Source organism: Paroedura picta, chromosome 1, assembly GCF_049243985.1.
Source record: "Paroedura picta isolate Pp20150507F chromosome 1, Ppicta_v3.0, whole genome shotgun sequence".
NCBI lineage: Eukaryota > Metazoa > Chordata > Lepidosauria > Squamata > Gekkonidae > Paroedura > Paroedura picta.
Genome location: NC_135369.1, coordinates 32,976,840 through 32,995,793, shown reverse-complemented (window position 1 = coordinate 32,995,793; position 18,954 = coordinate 32,976,840). Strand labels below are relative to the sequence as shown.

At 44.0% G+C, this 18,954-nt stretch overlaps 2 long non-coding RNA genes across 2 annotated transcripts in view; one reads left to right on the top strand and one right to left on the bottom strand.

Annotated features, from left to right (window-relative positions):
- The first annotated feature begins 3,491 nt into the window (after positions 1-3,491).
- The window catches only part of LOC143835365 (uncharacterized), a 50,649-nt gene continuing 35,186 nt past the window's right edge, over positions 3,492-18,954 (top strand). The window contains exon 1 of the long non-coding RNA XR_013230116.1: positions 3,492-3,598. This is a non-coding gene — a long non-coding RNA (uncharacterized LOC143835365). The remainder of the gene's footprint in view (positions 3,599-18,954) is intronic.
- On the bottom strand, positions 13,269-17,307 carry LOC143835331 (uncharacterized). Its single transcript, XR_013230102.1, has 3 exons — positions 17,225-17,307; positions 15,958-16,090; positions 13,269-13,477 (listed from the first exon to the last, which is right to left on the bottom strand). It is a non-coding gene; the product is annotated as an uncharacterized LOC143835331 (long non-coding RNA).

The window sequence follows — 18,954 nt, the reverse complement described above, 5'->3', positions numbered from 1 at the left end:
TTGCCTGGCCTGGTGGTCTATAGCAGATCCTACACAATAACATCACTATTATTTCCCACTCTTCCTATTTTTACCCAAAGACTCCCAACTGAACTTCCATGCTCAGATACATGTACTTCCTCACAAGTGTACACATTCTTAACATATACTGCCCCTTCTCTCACCTTCTTTATTTGTCTTTCCCATTAAAAGATTGTATCTCTCAATCCTAGTATGCCATTTGTGAGTGTTATCCCACCAAGTTTCTGTATTGCCTCGTGCCCTCCCTTCTAGTTCTTCCTGCTCGTTTCTCATACTCTGAGTATTAGTGTTGAGATATCATCATTCTTCATTTGTGTGCCTCAGGTTTTACCTGTAAGTTAATGGTTCCTTGCATATGTGCCATTACCTGTAAATCTGCAGTGTTCCCATCTATAGCTATTGTCATCAAACAAACTAGGTTTTGAATTTATGTCTTGCTCCCCCATTGGATTTAGTTTAAAGCCCTCCTCACCAAGTCTGCAAGGCTCTTCACAAACGCATTTTTTCATACCTTTGTGAGGCACAAACCGTCTTCCTATAGAAGAGCCTCATAAAGATAATGTAAGCCATAGTCCAAAAATCCAAACCTTCCCTGATGACACCAATTACGTTTCCATTATTTCTTTCCTGCCCTAAGCCATGGACATTAGCAGGAAGAACTGCGCTCCCAGGTCCTTCACCTTTTCCCTCAGAGCCACATAGGCTGATTATGGACAGGACAGGAGCACTGGGCCCACGCTTGAACATCTGTGGGGCAAATCCCCCCCACACATGACATCACTGTCAGCCTGCCCCCCTCTCAGCCCTGGCCTGTATTAAGGCCTCCAATGCCCCATGGGAAGGCAATGCTGATTTTTCAGCACTCCCTTCCTTAATGTGGGTGCCATTGGTGACCATGCTGGGCAGGGCCCATGCATATGGGGAAGAGCCAGGTCTAAATGGCCCAGTTCCAGTTCTGCCTACAGTGTCCATGAAGGGACACAAAATGCCCCATTTGGCTTTGCAGCATCATGGAGACAAAAGGGGCATTTGTCGATCCCCATGATGGCGGGATAGCATCACCACGCTACCCCACCCTTATACAGGGACGCCCCCCGCCATTGCTGGCGCCACTGTGCAGCATGGGGAAATATATCTGCCACAGAGTTGTGTGTGCACATGCACAACTCCGGATTGAACTGCGTGCACTGGGGGATTTTGTCCCCTGTGCATATACGGGAAGCGGCGGAGGAGTGGTGTGGCCACCACCGTGCATAATCCGCCATAGTCTCTTTTAATATGTTCCATGCTGCACTGGTCAGTATTGTTTGTTCCCATGTGAATGAGCAGGAAACGATAATGATCTGTGGGTTTTACAAGCCTTTTCAACCTTTCCGTGACACCCTTGATATGTGCACCCGGTAGGCAGCATACCTCTTGAGACAAGAAGTCCGGTTGACATACTTTGGCCTCTACCCCTCTCAGTAGGGAATCCCCATGACAGACAAGAGTTATTTAAATTCCTTTTCTGCCTTTCTTTTTTTTTTAAGATAACTTTTTAATCTATTTTAAACTGTTTTTAAACTGGTGTTTTTCACTTCTGCTTCTGCTTCAATGATTTCCTGTGATTATGTAGGTTAATTTTACACTGTTGCTTTGGTTTATCTATGAGTTGATTTTTTAGATTGCCTTTCTATTTACTGCTTTAATCTTAGTGTCGGATACTGCCACAAAAAGTCTGAGTGCCTAGTGTAAAACTAATTTTCGTGAAATAAAGAAATTTTAGTTTTGCACGTTTAAAAACGAGGCTTGATCTCCTTGGAGAGCGGCAGGATTAAAATTAAATGGATGAAAAAGTTGATATTCCGAGGGACAGCAGTTGGCTTCGATCTCAAGTGTAAGTCTTCCCCAGCATCTGCCACTTGAGACCATTTTAAAACTAGAGATTGAACTTGGGGAATGTGCTCGGCCACTTAAGAGTTCTTGTTTCATCCTTGGAACGTCATACTCACCCTTCCACTATCTTGTGCCCTGCAATCCCCACTCTGGGTATTCCACCTGTTTTTAAGAATCGCTGGTGTTAGGGCTTTGTTGTTTCCCCCACCTGTATCCAGTAGATGGCACCAGAATTCTATAAATGGTTTCTGAAATAACTTTCTCTTAAGCCGGCTCTTCTCTCCAGGGGAAAATGAAATGTGTTAAAAAGCTGTGGTGGTATTTATATATGTATTTAAAAAAAAATCTGTTTACGGTCCGTACATAGGGAAGCCTTGTACTACTGAGAGCCAGTTTGGTGTAGTGGTTAGGAATGCGGACTTCTAATCTGGCACGCCGGGTTAGATTCTGCGCTCCCCCACATGCAACCAGCTGTGTGACCTTGGGCTCGCCACGGCACTGATAAAACTGTTCTACCAGGGCAGTGATATCAGGGCTCTCTCAGCCTCACCCACCTCACAGGGTGTCTGTTGTGGGGAGAGGAATGGGAAGGCGACTATAAGCCGCTTTGAGCCTCCTTCAGGTAGGGAAAAGCGGCATATAAGAACCAACTCTTCTTCTTCTTCTTCTACAATGTACAAAGGAATTCCTTGTTGAGTTTAGTAATGCACGGCGAGATTCTTCAGGCTGCAAAGTACAATCCACACTGGCTTCAGGGAGCCCCTTGTGAGCATTTTTCATTTTGCTTTAGGGTGTGTCAACAGAGTTTCATGTTGGGGCCTCTCCACACATTACAATTTAAGGGAGTCAAGGGGTTGCCAGCTTCCAGGCAGGGCCTGAAGATCTCTTGCTGTTGCCACTCATCTCCAGGCTGCAGATATCAGTTGCCCTGGAGAAAATGGGTGCCTTGGAGGTTGAATTCTATGACATTATTCCCCATTGAGACCCCCCATCCTCACTCCCCACCCTCACCAAGCTCTACCCCCAAATCTCCTGGTATGTTCCAAGCCAGACTCAGCAACTATAGCAGACATTTTTTTTTCTTTTCTTTTTTTTAAGGGGACATCTAAAATGTACTGTTTCAGAGAGGTGTATGAAAATACTTGTCTCATCTAGTTACTTTGAAGGAAGCCCAGGAGATGGGTGCTCCCTGCTTAGCTTGCAGATGGTGGCAAGTCCAGATATGTTGTTATGGGATGGAAGGCCATGGCTAAGGGACGCAGTACTGTGAACCCCCACCCCATCCTTAGCTACTATTAAAAAGTGGATATTCATTTCTGTAATAGATAGATTTTTTTAAGCCTTTAAAAATTCCATTATCCCAGCGGTTCTTAACCTGCCTATTGCCGCGACCCTTTAATACAGTTTCTCATGTTGTGGTGACCCCCAACCATAAAATTACGCAAGTGTCCTTTCACAGAAATTAAACCGAAACTGACCAATGGCATGAAGATCTATTGTTCATGATTTTATATAAATTGTTTTTTTCTGGGGTTTCTCAATTTAGTTCTGCCTCTTTTCCCACCATGTTGATCTCGCTCTTTTCTGCTGCTCCAGAGAGATGAACATTCTATTTCGATCTACCCCACAAGGCTGTTGTGTGCATGAAATGGAAGAGGAGTGATGGCGGCCACTCTGGGACCCCCTCGGAGAGAAGGGCGAGGTATGAACCGAGTAACAAAAACCAATGATTTGGAAGAACAAAAAAATTGTGCAGGGACTAACAAAGATCTATTCAAGGCATGAACTTACATGTGCAGGCACCCTCCCTCAGACAAAATTGATTTGGAGACATCAGTAAAGGGATGTGGACCACTTTGGGTCCCCTTTGGAGAGAAGGGTGGGGGAGAAGCCAACAAAACCCATGATTTGGGGGAGGCAACACAGGTGAGCCCGAGAGCAGAGCTTCTCATCATATTTCAGCCAGGCCGGGTGTGTCCAGCAGGGGCCACTCTCCATCTGCCTCCTCAGGTTGTCCAGCCTCGGCCACCCAATCCCTGTCTACCTGGGGCCAGACCCAAAGCAGAGCAGGGAAGCAGGCACACCAATTGCTGGGGCAAATGTGCTTGGCGAGGCAAGCGGTTGGAGGCAGAGCCTTGCAAGGTGAGCTGTGGGATGAGGAGGACAAGCTGCAGGAGCTGAACGGCTGCCTGCATACCTAAGTGGGGCGGATACAGCCACTGAAGGAGGAGAACAGGCACCTGGAACGGGAGCTAATGGTGCAGTGTGGGCATGAGCAGCAGCCCGTGGCAGAGGAGGAGGTGGTCGAGCTGAGCTGTGGGGAAGCAGCACTGGAGTGGGATGTGCTGTGAGGCGAGCAGGCACACCTGGAGAGGCTGGGTACACAACTGCAGGAGCTGCACTGCCACCACCTTGAATCCGAGGCTGCTGAGCTGCATGGCCACCTGGAGCTCTTGGCGGGAGGTTGCACTGTGCTGGAGGCACTGCTGGAATGGAGGGCGGCCTATCGCAGGCCCCTTCAGGAGGAGTGGCAAATGTGCCGTTGCCCCCCTGGCCAAGATGCTCACACTGCCACAACCCCTGTGAAAAGGTTGTTTGACCCCCAGGTTGAGAACCGCTGGCGTATATTCTCAGGTTAGGGTTAGGGTTAGCATAGTTATAGGTCTGGGATGAGGAGTTTGTTGGTTTAATGTGAGTGTTAGGGCTGGCGACATGGTTAGGAAATGCTATGGGATATATTAGTATTTTTTGTCATAGTTATACATGCAAATTGTATAAGCAATATGTGGACCGAAAACTTCCAGAAGTACAGGCAGGATTTCGAAGAGGCAGAGGAACTAGAGATCAAATTGCCAACATATGCTGGATCATGGAGAAAGCTAGGGAGTTCCAGAAGAACATCTACTTCTGCTTCATTGACTATGCTAAAGCCTTTGATTGTGTGGAGCACAATAAATTGTGGCAAGTTCTTAAAGAGATGGGAATACCAGAGCATCTTATTTGTCTCTTGAGAAATTTATATGCAGGTCAAGAAGCAACAGTGAGAACTGGACATGGAATCACTGATTGGTTCAAAATTGAGAAAGGAGTTCGGCAAGGCTGTATACTGTCGCCTTGCCTATTTAACTTGTATGCGGAGCACATCATGAGAAAGGCGGGATTAGAGGAGTCACAAACTGGGATCAAGACTGCAGGGAGAAATATCAACAACCTCAGATATGCAGATGATACCACTCTAATGGCAGAAAGTGAAGAGGAACTAAAGACCCGGTTGATGCGGGTGAAGGAGGAGAGGGCAAAAGTTGGCTTGAAACTCAGCATCAAGAAAACAAAGATCATGGCATCCGGCCCTCTCAATTCCTGGTAAATAGATGGGGAAGAAATGGAGATAGTGACAGATTTTATTTTCCTGGGCTCCAAGATCACTGCAGATGGGGACTGCAGCAAAGAAATTAAAAGGCGCTTGCTCCTGGGGAGGAAAGCTATGGCAAATCTAGACAGCATCCTAAAAAGCAGAGACATCACCCTGCCAACAAAAGTGCATTTAGTCAAGGCTATGGTATTCCCAGTTGCAATGTATGGCTGGGAAGGTTGGACCATAAGGAAGGCTGAGCATCAAAGAATTGAGGCTTTTGAACTCTGGTGCTGGAGAAGACTCTTGCGAGTCCCTTGGACTGCAAGGCGAACAAACCGGTCAGTCCTAGACGAGATCAGCCCTGACTGCTCCTTAGAAGGCCATATCCTGAAGATGAAACTCAAATACTTTGGTCACCTCATGAGAAGGAAGGATTCCCTGGAGAAGAGCCTAATGCTGGGAGCGATCGAGGGCAAAAGAAGAAGGGGACGACAGAGAATGAGGTGGCTGGATGGAGTCACTGAAGCAGTGGGTGCAAACTTAAATGGACTCCGGGGAATGGTAGAGGACAGGAAGGCCTGGAGGATCATTGTCCATGGGGTCGTGATGGGTCAGACACGACTTCGCACCTAACAACAACATATACATGCAAAAATACAGAGATTTTTATTATAGTAAATTCTCAAGTTAGGGTTAGCTTAGTTATGTGTCTGGATGGGGAGTTTGTAGGTTTACTGGGATTGTTAGGAGTGGGAAAGAATTTGTGACTTGGTTAGGAAAGGTCATAGGAGGTATACTTTAAAAAAAATATCATTGTACATATACAATGAAAGGGATACGTATTAGCATTAATTCTAATGTTAATGTCAGCCTTTCCTCATAAAATTTGGTCCCCAGGCCCTGGATCATTATTTATGGGTCTGGAATGGTTTAGTGAGATTCTTAGGGGTAGGGAAGAATTTGTGACCTGGTTAGGAAAAGCCGTGGAATGTATAACTATTTTTTGACCTTACTGCACATGTAAAAAGATAGGGAATTATATTAGTGTAAATTCTCAAGTGCAGGTTAGGGTTAGCTTAGTTATGGCTCTGGGTGGAGATCTTTGATCTGTATACCTCCCATGGCTTTTCCTAACCATGGTAACCCTAAGCCAGCGCAGTACGGATAGGAGTGGTAACCCGCGGCAGAGGAGGAGGCAGCTGAGCTGTGGCTGGCACTGGCCGTGCAAAGCCGGGCCTGTGGGGAGGCAGTGCTTGAGTGGGACGCACTGCAAGGTGAGTGGGCGCACCTAGAAAGGATGGGCCCACATCTGTAGGAGCTGCCGCCACCTGGAACGCGAGGCCGCTGAGCTGCATGGCCACCTGGAGCGCTTGGCGGGAGACTGTGCTGTGCTGGATGAGCTGCTAGAGTGGCTGGCGGCCTCTGCTGCCAACAAGCTGTTCCCTGTCCTCCAAGTAACAATCTTTCAAATACTTAAAAGAGAGCAGTCACATCCCTTCTCAACCTCTTCTCCTCTAGGCTGATTATTCCCAAGTCCCTCAGCCTTTCCTCATAAAATTTGGTCCCCAGGCCGTGGATCATCTTTGCTGCTTTCCTCTGCATCCTCTCAATTTTGTCCCCATCCTTTTTGATGTGAGTCCTCCAGAACCGCAAACAGATCTTATTCACACACACTGTTACCCAGAAATGTACCCCCCATTCAGTAAGTAAGCATGCTTCCCATTTTTGTGGCCCAGATGTAGAACTCTACATTTTTCCTTATTGAATTGCATCCTGTTTTAATTTGCCTGTTTTTCCAGCATGTGCAGATCTCATTGGACTCTATGATTCTGTTTGCTAGCATAAGTGCTAGCAAACTAGGTTGCGCGTTGTCAGATAGTTCTTCAAACAAATGGTAGTTTGTAGTATGGCCTCAAGGTGGCAGCAAAGCCTAAGAATCACATAGAAATCTGTATAATGTTGCCAACATGTCCACCCCAAAACTGACTCCTGTTCCAAAGAAACTTTCTGGAATGTCCCAATAAGTGATACAGCATAGCTGAGGAACTAAAATTTCTTAGTGCAGTTGTGCCTGTTTGCAATTCTTCTGTACTTTTGAATTACAGTGCATTTCTGTGATATGTTAATTGGACAGAGTATTGGTCAGGACCCCCTTCAAGGATCGCTGCCTTGTTGTGGCAAGGGGGCTTGCGTAGTTCAGTGAAGCTATGAGCTATGCCGTGCAGGGCCACCCAAGACGGACAGGTCATAGCTGAGAGCTCTGACAAAAGGTGATCCACTGGAGAAGGAAATGGCAAACCACTCCAGTATCTTTGCCATGAAAACTCTATGGACAGTTCCAATAGGCATAACGATATGACGCTGGAAGATGAGCCCCTCAGGTCGGAAGGTGTCCAATATGCTACTGGGGATGAGCAGACGGCTAGTACGAGTAGCGCCAGAATGAATGAAGCGGCTGGGCCAAAGCCGAAAGGACGCTCAGTTGTGGAAGTAACTGGTGGCGAAAAGACAGTCCGATGCTGTAAAGATTTTTATTCCATAGTAACCTGGAACGTCACATCCATGAATCAAGGCAAGCTGGACGTGGTTAAACAAGAAATGAGAAGACTGAACATCGACATTTTAGGAATCAGTGAACTAAAATGGACAGGAATGGGTGAATTTAATTCAGATGACCATCAGGTATACTACTGTGGACAAGAATCTTGCAGAAGAAATGGAGTAGCCTTCATAATCAATAAGAGAGTAGGAAAAGCAGTCTTGGGATACAATCCCCAAAATGACAGAATGATCTCAGTTCGAATCCAAGGCAAACCATTCAACATCACAGTGATCCAGGTCTACGCCCCAACCACTGCTGCTGAAGAGGATGAAGTTGATCAGTTCTATGAAGCCCTACAACACCTTCTAGAAGCAACGCCCAAAAATGATGTGCTTATCATCATGGGGGATTGGAATGCTAAAGTAGGAAGCCAAAAGATAACCGGGATAACAGGCAAGTTTGGCCTTGGAGTACAAAATGAAGCAGGGCACAGGCTGGTAGAATTTTGTCAAGAGAATACAATGGTCATAGCAAACACTCTTTTCCAGCAACCCAAGAGACGACTCTACACATGGACATCACCAGACGGTCAACACAGAAATCAGACTGACTATGTGCTCTGCAGCCAAAGATGGAAAAGTTCTATCCAGTCAATAAAAACAAGACCAGGAGCTGATTGTGGTTCAGATCATGAGCTTCTTGTTGCAAAATTTAGGCTTAAATTGAAGAAAGTAGGGAAAAGCACTAGGCCACTCAGGTATGAACTAAATCATATCCCCGACGAATACACAGTGGAGGTGACAAATAGATTTAAGGAATTAGATCTGATAGACAGAGTGCCTGAAGAACTATGGACGGAGGTTCGCAACATTGTACAAGAGGTAGCAACTAAAACCATCCCAAAGAAAAAGAAATGCAAGAAATCAAAATGGCTGTCTGAGGAAGCTTTACAAATAGCTGAGAGAAGGGAAGTGAAAGGCAAGGGAGAAAGAGAAAGATACACCCAATTGAATGCAGAATTCCAGAGAAAAGCTAGAAGAGATAAGAATGCCTTCTTAAATGAACAGTGCAAACAAATAGAAGAAAACAATAGAATGGGGAGGACCAGAGATCTTTTCAAGAAAATTGGAGATATGAAGAGAACGTTTCATGCAAAGATGGGTATGATAAGGGACCAAAATGGTAGGGACCTCACAGAAGCAGAAGAGATTAAACAAAGGTGGCAAAATTATACAGAAGAACTATACAAGAGCGAGCTTAACATCCCTGATGACCACAATGGGGTAGTTACTGACCTGGAGCCAGACATCCTGGAATGTGAAGTCAAATGGGCCTTAGAAAGTCTGAGCAACAATAAAGCTAGTGGTAGTGACAGCATTCCAGTTGAACTATTCAAAATCTTAAAGGACGATGCAGTAAAAGTGCTACACTCAATATGCCAGCAAATTTGGAAAACTCAACAATGGCCACAGGATTGGAAAAGGTCAGTTTACATTCCAATCCCAAAGAAGGGCAATGCCAAAGAATGTTCAAACTACCGCACCATTGCACTAATTTCTCATGCTAGCAAAGTTATGCTCAAAATCCTACAAGCTAGGCTCCAGCAATATGTGGACCGAGAACTTCCAGAAGTACAGGCAGGATTTCGAAGAGGCAGAGGAACTAGAGATCAAATTGCCAACATACGCTGGATCATGGAGAAAGCTAGGGAGTACCAGAAGAACGTCTACTTCTGCTTCATTGACTATGCTAAAGCCTTTGATTGTGTGGAGCAAAACAAATTGTGGCAAGTTCTTAAAGAGATGGGAATACCAGAGCATCTTATTTGTCTCTTGAGAAATTTATATGCAGGTCAAGAAGCAACAGTGAGAACTGAACATGGAATCACTGACTGGTTCAAAATTGAGAAAGGAGTTCGGCAAGGCTGTATACTGTCGCCTTGCCTATTTAACTTGTATGCAGAGCACATCATGAGAAATGCGGGATTAGAGGAGTCACAAATTGGGATCAAGATTGCAGGGAGAAATATCAACAACCTCAGATATGCAGATGATACCACTCTAATGGCAGAAAGTGAAGAGGAACTAAAGAGCCTGTTGATGCGGGTGAAGGAGGAGAGTGCAAAAGTTGGCTTGAAACTCAACATCAAGAAAACAAAGATCATGGCATCCGGCCCTCTCAATTCCTGGCAAATAGAAGGGGAAGAAATGGAGATAGTGACAGATTTTATTTTCCTGGGCTCCAAGATCACTGCAGATGGGGACTGCAGCAAAGAAATTAAAAGACGCTTGCTCCTGGGGAGGAAAGCTATGGCAAATCTAGACAGCATCCTAAAAAGCAGAGACATCACCCTGCCAACAAAAGTGCGTTTAGTCAAGGCTATGGTCTTCCCAGTTGCAATGTATGGCTGCGAAAGTTGGACCATAAGGAAGGCCGAGCGTCAAAGAATTGAGGCTTTTGAACTCTGGTGCTGGAGAAGACTCTTGCGAGTCCCTTGGACTGCAAGGCGAACAAACCGGTCAGTCCTAGAGGAGATCAGCCCTGACTGCTCTTTAGAAGGCCAGATCCTGAAGATGAAACTCAAATATTTTGGCCACCTCATGAGAAGGAAGGACTCCCTGGAGAAGAGCCTAATGCTGGGAGCGATCGAGGGCAAAAGAAGAAGGGGACGACAGAGAATGAGGTGGCTGGATGGAGTCACTGAAGCAGTAGGTGCAAACTTAAATGGACTCCGGGGAATGGTAGAGGACAGGAAGGCCTGGAGGATCATTGTCCATGGGGTCGCGATGGGTCGGACACGACTTCGCACATAACAACAACAATTGGTCAGGAAGACTTCAAATCCCTGCTGAGCCATGAAGCTCACTGGATGGTCCTTGAGACTCATTATGTCTCAGCTTAGCTTTCATCACAGAATTTGTTCCTTATGCAGATACTCCACTTCTCTCCCCAATAGGGACTGCAAGTGGCTTAAAACTGTCTGCATTTCTGCATTTTATTCTCACAACAACCTTGTGAGGCAGGTTAGAGTAGGACAGACAGAGAGTGACCAGCCCAAGGTCCCAAAGTCAGCTTCCCATAGTAGACTGACTTGGACCTGACTCTGGTGGATCGAAGTCTGATGTTCTAACCTCTATACCATGATGTCTATTGGTTAAAGGTAAAGGTAAAGGTATCCCCTGTCAAGCACCGGGTTATGTCTGACCCTTGGGGTGATGCCCTCTAGCATTTTCTTGGCAGATACAATATGGGCTGGTTTGCCAGTGCCTTCCCCAGTCATTACCGTCTCTTGGTTATATGGCATCTAATACTGAAGTAATACAAAAAATAAACATGAGCTTATGCACCACAGAGGGATCCTTTCCTTAAATGGATCATGGATTCCAGTGTAACCTGTGAGATTTCAACTACCACGGGAGCTTTTCTGTGGCTGGATGTTTCAACAAATTAGAAAAGAACAATTGGGGGGCGAGGACAGGGCATGGTGTTAAAATATATTCTGCTGCTTATTTTAAGGTGACCAGATTGTAACACTGGTAAAGTGGGACAGCATTGAACGGGGGGGGGGGGGGGGGGCTTCTTGTTTAAAAATTTGGTCTATATGGAGCATCAAAAAGTTTCATAGAACGCATAGAATGCAAAAATAGCATTGTAATATATATATTTTAATTTCAACATAAATATCATTTGCCAGGTACTCCCAGTTGTCCCTCCAAAAGTGGGACAATCTGGTCACCTTCATGGCCACGGGAGATGTGATGGTTGGAGAGTAGCGTTGCCAACTTCAGGTTGTGAATATCCTGGAGATTTAGGACTGGAGCCTGGAGAAGGGAGAGTTTGGGAGGGGAGGGAACTCAGAGACAGGGGTGTAAACTATGGGGGGTGGGTGGGAATTTTTTACTCAAGGGCCCTGGCACCTCCACAGGCTGCCAAGTAGCATCACGAAGTTAGTTAGGCCGTCAGGTTCTCCAGTTCGATCAGTCAGTCCTGCTTGTCTTTGTGGCAACTGAACAACTTCTGGGTGGGGAGCACAGGGCTGGCTTTGTTTCTTTTGTATATATATCTATTAGAGGGGGTGGGGACCTTTAGTGGTTAATATCGTCTATGAAGAAACAACAGAGAGAGAAAGAAAGAGCGTGGAAAGGAAAGATCAATCCATCTTGCAGTCAAGAGGCCTCAGATGTTGTCCCCCAGCTTAAGATCTATGGGCAGCTACTGAGAGAGGTCCTCGAGATTTGGGCTGAGTTGCTTACAGTACATAGATGACACTCAGCTCTTTCAGGCACTCCCAGCAGATCCCAAGGAGGCTGTAGAAACTGTAAACAGTTGCCTGGAGTCAGACTACAGGGTGGGTGGATGATGGGCTGAATCAAGGCCAATAAACCGAAAATCAGTCCTGACAAAACAGAGGTGCTACAGGTGTATGTGCGTGTGAGGCTTGACCCAAGAGCTGGAACACCTCCTGTTCTAGTTGCACTATCCCTAAAGGAGCAGGTTTGCAGCTTGAGGGAGGGGGGGGGGAGGCTGCTGAACCTAGGTCTTCTGTTGGATAATACAGGTGGCCATGGACATCTTCACCAGATTTGGCCGGTGACCTAAATACAGCACTTCCTGGAAAGGAAAAATCTTGCTGCTGTAGTGCATGATTTGATAACAGCTAGAGTAATTACTGTAATGTGCTCTACATGAAGTATCCAGGAAGCACAGCTATCTACTTGGTAGATGTACAGAGGCTACAACTGGTACATAATCCTTTGACTTGAATGATGGCTGGAGTGGGTTGGGGGACTATATCTGTCTGGACGTTTTCCATCTACACTGGCTCCCAATTTGTTTCCAGGCCCAACTGAAGGTACTAGTATTGATTCTGAAAGTTCCATATGGCTTGGGGTGTGCATATCTGAAAGCCCCCCTTCTCCCATATACCTGTCCACTGCAGTCATCTCTGGAGGCCCTGTTTCAGGTGTCCCTGCCATCTGAGTCTAGAAAGGTGGCAACCTGAGAAGGAGTCTTCTCAGTTGTATCAGGAGTTTAGAGCTCTTTCCCCAGGGATATATTTATTTTATTTATTTATTTATTTATTTATTTAGATTTATATACCGTTGTCTTGTGCTGTGTAGCTTAACTTGAAGACTTCCCTGTGTAGCTTAGCGTGCCCCTGGTAATAGTTACAGCCTTTATTCCTGGTTGTGTTATTGTCTTTATATGTCTTACTTTTTAAATTTACTAAATGCGCTTTTAATGTAAAATGTTTTAGTGTTTGTTGCCTTAGGGATGCTGTTTGGGTGGAAAGGCAGCATAGAAATATTTTAAATAAATAAATACATATATATTCTTAGAGACAACTGAAAAAAGTATATTGATAAACTAGAAATATGTTTATTAAAAACAGAATGGAGTACTGATTCAGGCATGCATATGAACAAGAAAAATAATATGCTAAATTGGCACATGCTCTGGTTTGGCTGGAGAATGTTACTGGTATGAAACAATGCAATACACAAATTATGCATATTAATGTATAAAAGCAATAATGTTTTACATAACTTCCACTGGTGTCCTTTTCCACTTGTCCACCAAAGAATGTAAATTTCATCAGGGGACACAATCCAATTATTGCTGGTCAGATGCTGTCTTCCAGCCATTTTTAGACAGACAAACTGTAGTTCATGGTTTCTTAGAATCTGCATGAAAAAGAAAGGTATTTGTTTATTTTGGTTTCCCAAACTATGACTCTTGATAAGGCTCCCCTTGGTGTGGTGGTTAAGAGTGGCAGCTTCTAATCTGGTGAGCTGGGTTTGATTTCCCACTGCTCCACATGCAGCCAGCTGGGTCACCTGGGGTTAGTCACAGTCCTGATACCACTCTCACAGAGCAGTCCTGTCAGAGCTCTCTCAGTCTAACCCACCTCACAAGGTGTCTGTTGCAGGGAAAGGAAGCGAAGGCAATTGTAAGCCGCTTTGAGACCCCATTGAGTAGTGAACAAAGGGCTATAAAAAAACAACTCTTCTTCTTGTTTACATGATCTACTTGCCACTGCAGAATTTTACCATTTTATACTATGTAATGAGTAGACCAGGCCTTTGTTTCCAGCCCCACCATAGCAAATGCTTGGGGAAGGTACAGTTTGAGGAGGATGATTAATACTTTTGATCTAACCCTCCACCTTCCCCAGTCCCCCTAAACCCGACCCCACATACCAGTCCACAAGATAATCCCTCATCCCCACTTCACTCCCCCAACCATATGCCTGGGGAGATGGAAAAACAGTATGCCAGAGGAGGGGCTGATCTTCTACTTCCTGGTCTCAACCAAAAGCCTAGCAGAAGAGCTCCATCTTACAAGCCCTGTGGAATCATGCCAACTTCTGCAGGTCTCTCATCTGTTCCAGGAGCTCATTCCCCCCAGGCCAGGTTCAGGGCTGAAAATGCCCTGGTCCTGATTGAGGCTAGGCAGATTTTGCATGGTCCAGGGACCTCCAGGCTGTTTGCTGTTGCAGAACGCAACGACCTATGGATATGGGCCCTCCATGGTACTTTTAGTACCAGCTGTAAATTCTGGAGCAGGGACAAGGGCAGGCCCGCTTCGAGCGAGTTACAGAAATCCAGCCTGGAGATGACTGTTGCATGGATCACTGTGACGAGGTGATCCTGGGAGAGATAGAGCCCTAGTAGCCTCACTTAATGCAGATGAAAAAATGCCACCTAGGCTACTTTCATGACCTGGGCCTCCATAGAAAGGGAGGACTCCAGAATCATGCACAAATTCCTGGCAGCATGGTATTTCCAGTTGAGGGAATGTGAAAGATTTGAGCCCCAGACTCTTCAGCTGCTGCCAGTCTAAATAAACAGACTTATAACCAAGGGCCTGACTCAGTCCATGGCAGCTTCATGTTTTTATTTATTTATTCATTTAATTTATATACTGCTCTCCCCTGAGGCTCAGGGTGGTTCACATGAAACATAGAGGAACAGGAACAATACAGAGAAAGTCGGTAACCATAAATAGAACAGTAATAAACAGTAATAGAACAGTAATAAACAGGGAGAACAGTCAATTCCTAACTGCAGCGGATGTGCCAGTCTTTCCCCTCAAATCTAACAGGACATTTCAAATATCATGATTCTATGTGCTGCTCATACTTTGATTGAACTAGATAATTCACTAATCCCTGGAAATGGGAAACATGTAAACTGAGATGTTATCAATTGCGCAATGCTGAATGTTGATTATAAAATTTATTAAATGCAGCGCAAACCACTAGGCAAAGGAAAAAAAAGTTCAATTCCTTCTTATAAAAAAGATTTTCAGTATTTGCAGGATCAATATTTTCATGATCTTTAACCCAGGGGCACTCTTGAAAGTTCTGCTGCCTGTACAGGGGCCTGTGTGTGGATGTTTTACAGTCTGACTGATAAAGTTTGGATTTCAGTCATTGTGATTACTTCTTAATTCTTTCAAGAGTAATTTTTTAAGCTTTCACGGTGGTATATTCAATGCATTCCATAGTTAGCCACTGGCAAGCCATTATGTCTTCTGTCCCAGTTTTCCATGTGCGGTTGGCAGAGTAATGACACCGGTCTGTCTTAAACAGCTGTTGCAGACTGTACAAGCCCACATCTAAAACATTCTAGTAAAGGCTGTGGTGGTAAAAGTAATCTTATTTCTGGGAGTGGTAGAATAAAAATGGGGAGATGAACTCTTCATTATGGTCTAACACAGGGGTAGTCAAACTGTGGCCCTCCAGATGCCCATGGACTACAATTCCCATGAGCCCCTCCCAGCATTCACTTTGACTACCCCTGGTCTAACAGAAGAGTCCTGGGCCAGCTGGGTAAATGTCAAAAGCCCCGGGGCAGAACAAGGTGCCTGCTGGCTTCACCGTGGTAGTTATAGCATTTTCTTTAAGCCTTGTTCTAATTCTGTTTGTAACTGAGTGTAAAAAAAAAAAAAAAAGGGAAGAATGCAATTAGGAAAAAAGTATTCTAATATAATAACTTTTCCACTAGCTGAAGTGAACTGCAGAATACACAATGGTATTTCAAAGGCATGAAAGAGATGATGGAATCAGAAACAGAAGCAGTGAAAACTCAGTGGATGAAAACTGATGACCGTAACAACATACACAGTCAAAAAGAAGTCAAAATGAGGAGGCCAGTCCTACCGGAAGCAGCAAGGATGCCAAGTGTCACAGTGTCCATAGGCAACCGCAGGTGATAAACATGCGAAAAAGCCACATTTACCTCCCTGTTTCTCACATCCTGCAAATGTATGAGATTTCGGGGGGTTGGCAAATCCTGGATTGAAGAAAAGAACAGAGCTCCTTTTTAGTTCTTCCCCACTGAAGCCCCAAATTCTAGAATAAACTCCCCCAGGTGAAAAGGGTTCCACCAAGGTTCTCCTTAGATTGTAAAGCAAATGCAAAGCATCATTTTTTAGTACTTTTTTTATCATACCGTTGTCTTGCTGCCCATTTTTATTCGCATGGCTTGCCTTGGTTGAAGGATGATGGGACTTCAGCATATCAGCTATACTTTTATGCTCAGCTCCTCTGTTGTTTAGGAATTGTTTTAAAATATGCATGTTTTAAATGATATAAGGGTCTATCATCCTCGAGACTTGTTTATATTTATTTATATTTGTTTGGCATCCCAGACTATCATGGTCTGAGCCCAGCAGAACCAACGTTTTGTTTATTTAGGTTTATTTAGTTCTTTAAGGTGCACCCAGTAATAATATTTTATTTTTGCATTTACAGTACATTTCAAGAATTCAAAGTGTTTCACATCTTCCCACATAAAACTAACTAGATCAGTAAAGCGACACCTGGTTCAACACAGCATTATCCAGTTACTTCTAATCTCTTTAAAGCACATCATTATTACTTTAAAATTAAATTAAAATCAAAATACTGGCTCTCTTAATTGTATCTGTTTAAGTCTTTAATATGATACTTTGGTGTTGCATATGCATAAGGCATTCTTTATTAAGAAAATGCAGTTCGAAATTTACCTAATTAAGATCTGAACATAACAGAAAATAACAGAAGATGTCCAAATCTGAACAAAACTATTTCTGACACTCAGGATCAGCCGGAAACCTTCTAATCTGACAGTTTCCGTCACCTTTGGGAAAACCCAGATATTTTCTTCCAGATACTCCGCGATGTACAGGTGTGGGACAGCAAGACCTGCAGAGGGGGTCCTATCATTCTCCACCTTTGCTTGTCTGCCCATCCACCCTTGTGCGCCTCCTGCAACCCTATGTAGGAATCCATGAGGGGGGGGAGGGTATTGCTCAACCCCCCTATTTTTTGGAACTTGTATTTCTTCAGGAAAAGCATTCTAGTACTGCTGCATTCACCATCTATGAAAACATTGCAAATAACAACTCCCTCCCTGTATTGTCCTCCCACTAAATTTTTGTTTTACCTGGTGCAGCCATGAGTACTAAGGAAGCAGCAAGGAAGCAAAGGAGGAAAAATCTCTTCATGACTGATGTTCCAGTTGGGTCTCTAGCCTCAGTAAACAAGAAGTGAACAATTAACAATGTGGATGGACAGCTCTTATATTTATAGAGCCCTGAAGATTGTTGACATCCTGTTAGAAAATGTGCTAAGTGAGCTACTGTTTACTCCTTCTGTTGATGTCCTACTTCAACACCCACATAATTGGCATACATATAAATTAGTTTGAAATATATGCAATGGAGGGAAGCAATGCTGAATGTAAGATAACAAACTACCATCAATTGAGGCAATTTTGGCAGAGTAGAATTGCCTTCTTCTGAAATTCTGCTCAAGGGGGTAACGATATCCTCAGGGACAATATGGGACAATATGGAGAGTGGCATAATGATGGTACTAGTGTATTGGGGTTACATATTTTTATTTTCATTTTGTCCAAGATAGAAAAAATATGAATACAATAATAAAACAAACATGTAAGGTACAAATTTGCAGATCCAACTTGATAAAACTTAAATAATTTACAGTTATTAAATATATAATATGTTATGCTATAAACTGCCTCCATAAAATATCCCAGTTTGATTTATCTTCTTAGGTAGCTCAAGTAAGGGCCCCATTGTCCTTGAAAGATGTCTTCTGATTTTCCATTAACCATCAATGTCAGTTTAGCCATTTTGGCAAGATTTGCCAGTTTATTCAACCAATCCTCTATTGTAGGTAATTCTTGCACTTTCTATTTTCTGGCCAGTACTAATCTTGCTGCCATTGTTGCGTGAAAGAAAAGATTTCTAGTTTGAACTGAAAGGCACTGCAGTGGTATACTTAATAACATAGATCCAGGTTTTAAAGGGAAATTTTGAATCCACATTTTCTGCATAACAATATAAACTTTAGCCTAGAATTTGTAATTTTTTTCACATTTCCACCACATATGAAAGAAAGAACCTACTTTATCTAGACATTTCCAACATTTATTATCACACCTTAGTGTATTGCATATGTTTTTAAAGACTATGTGGTATTTATTTGTCCTTATTATGGCCTCTAGAACCTTTACTGTTCCAGGTTAAATGTAAAGGTAAAGATATCCCCTGTGCAAGCACCGAGTCATGTCTGACCCTTGGGGTGATGCCCTCTAGCGTTTTCATGGCAGACTCAATACGGGGTGGTTTGCCAGTGCCTTCCCCAGTCATTACCGTTTACCCCCCAGCAAGCTTGGTACTCATTTTACCAACCTCGGAAGGATGGAAGGCTGAGTCAACCTTGAGCTGGCTGCTGGGATTGAACTCCCAGCCTCATGGGCAGAGGTTCAGACTGCAAGTCTGCTGCCTTACCACTCTGCGCCACAAGAGGCTCATAAGAGGTTCCAGGTTATGACTGACAATTTAGGCATGCTCAATATTAAAAGTGTTGTAATAATATTGTTAATTTATTTTGTTTATTTTATTAATTATATTTCTATACTGCCCTTCCTTCAGGCTCAGGGCGGTTTACATATATCAGAGAGGAAGTACATATAGCAAGAAGAAGCACAGAGTAATTCACAGTGGTTGTCTTCCACTTCAGTTATCATTCTTGATATTTTTGGTGCAGGACATTTCCAGAGTCAGTTAAGACAGAGGATCTTTGCATCCACAAATGTTCCTGGGAATGCTCATAATATGCTATTATTATGTTTGATTATAAGGGATT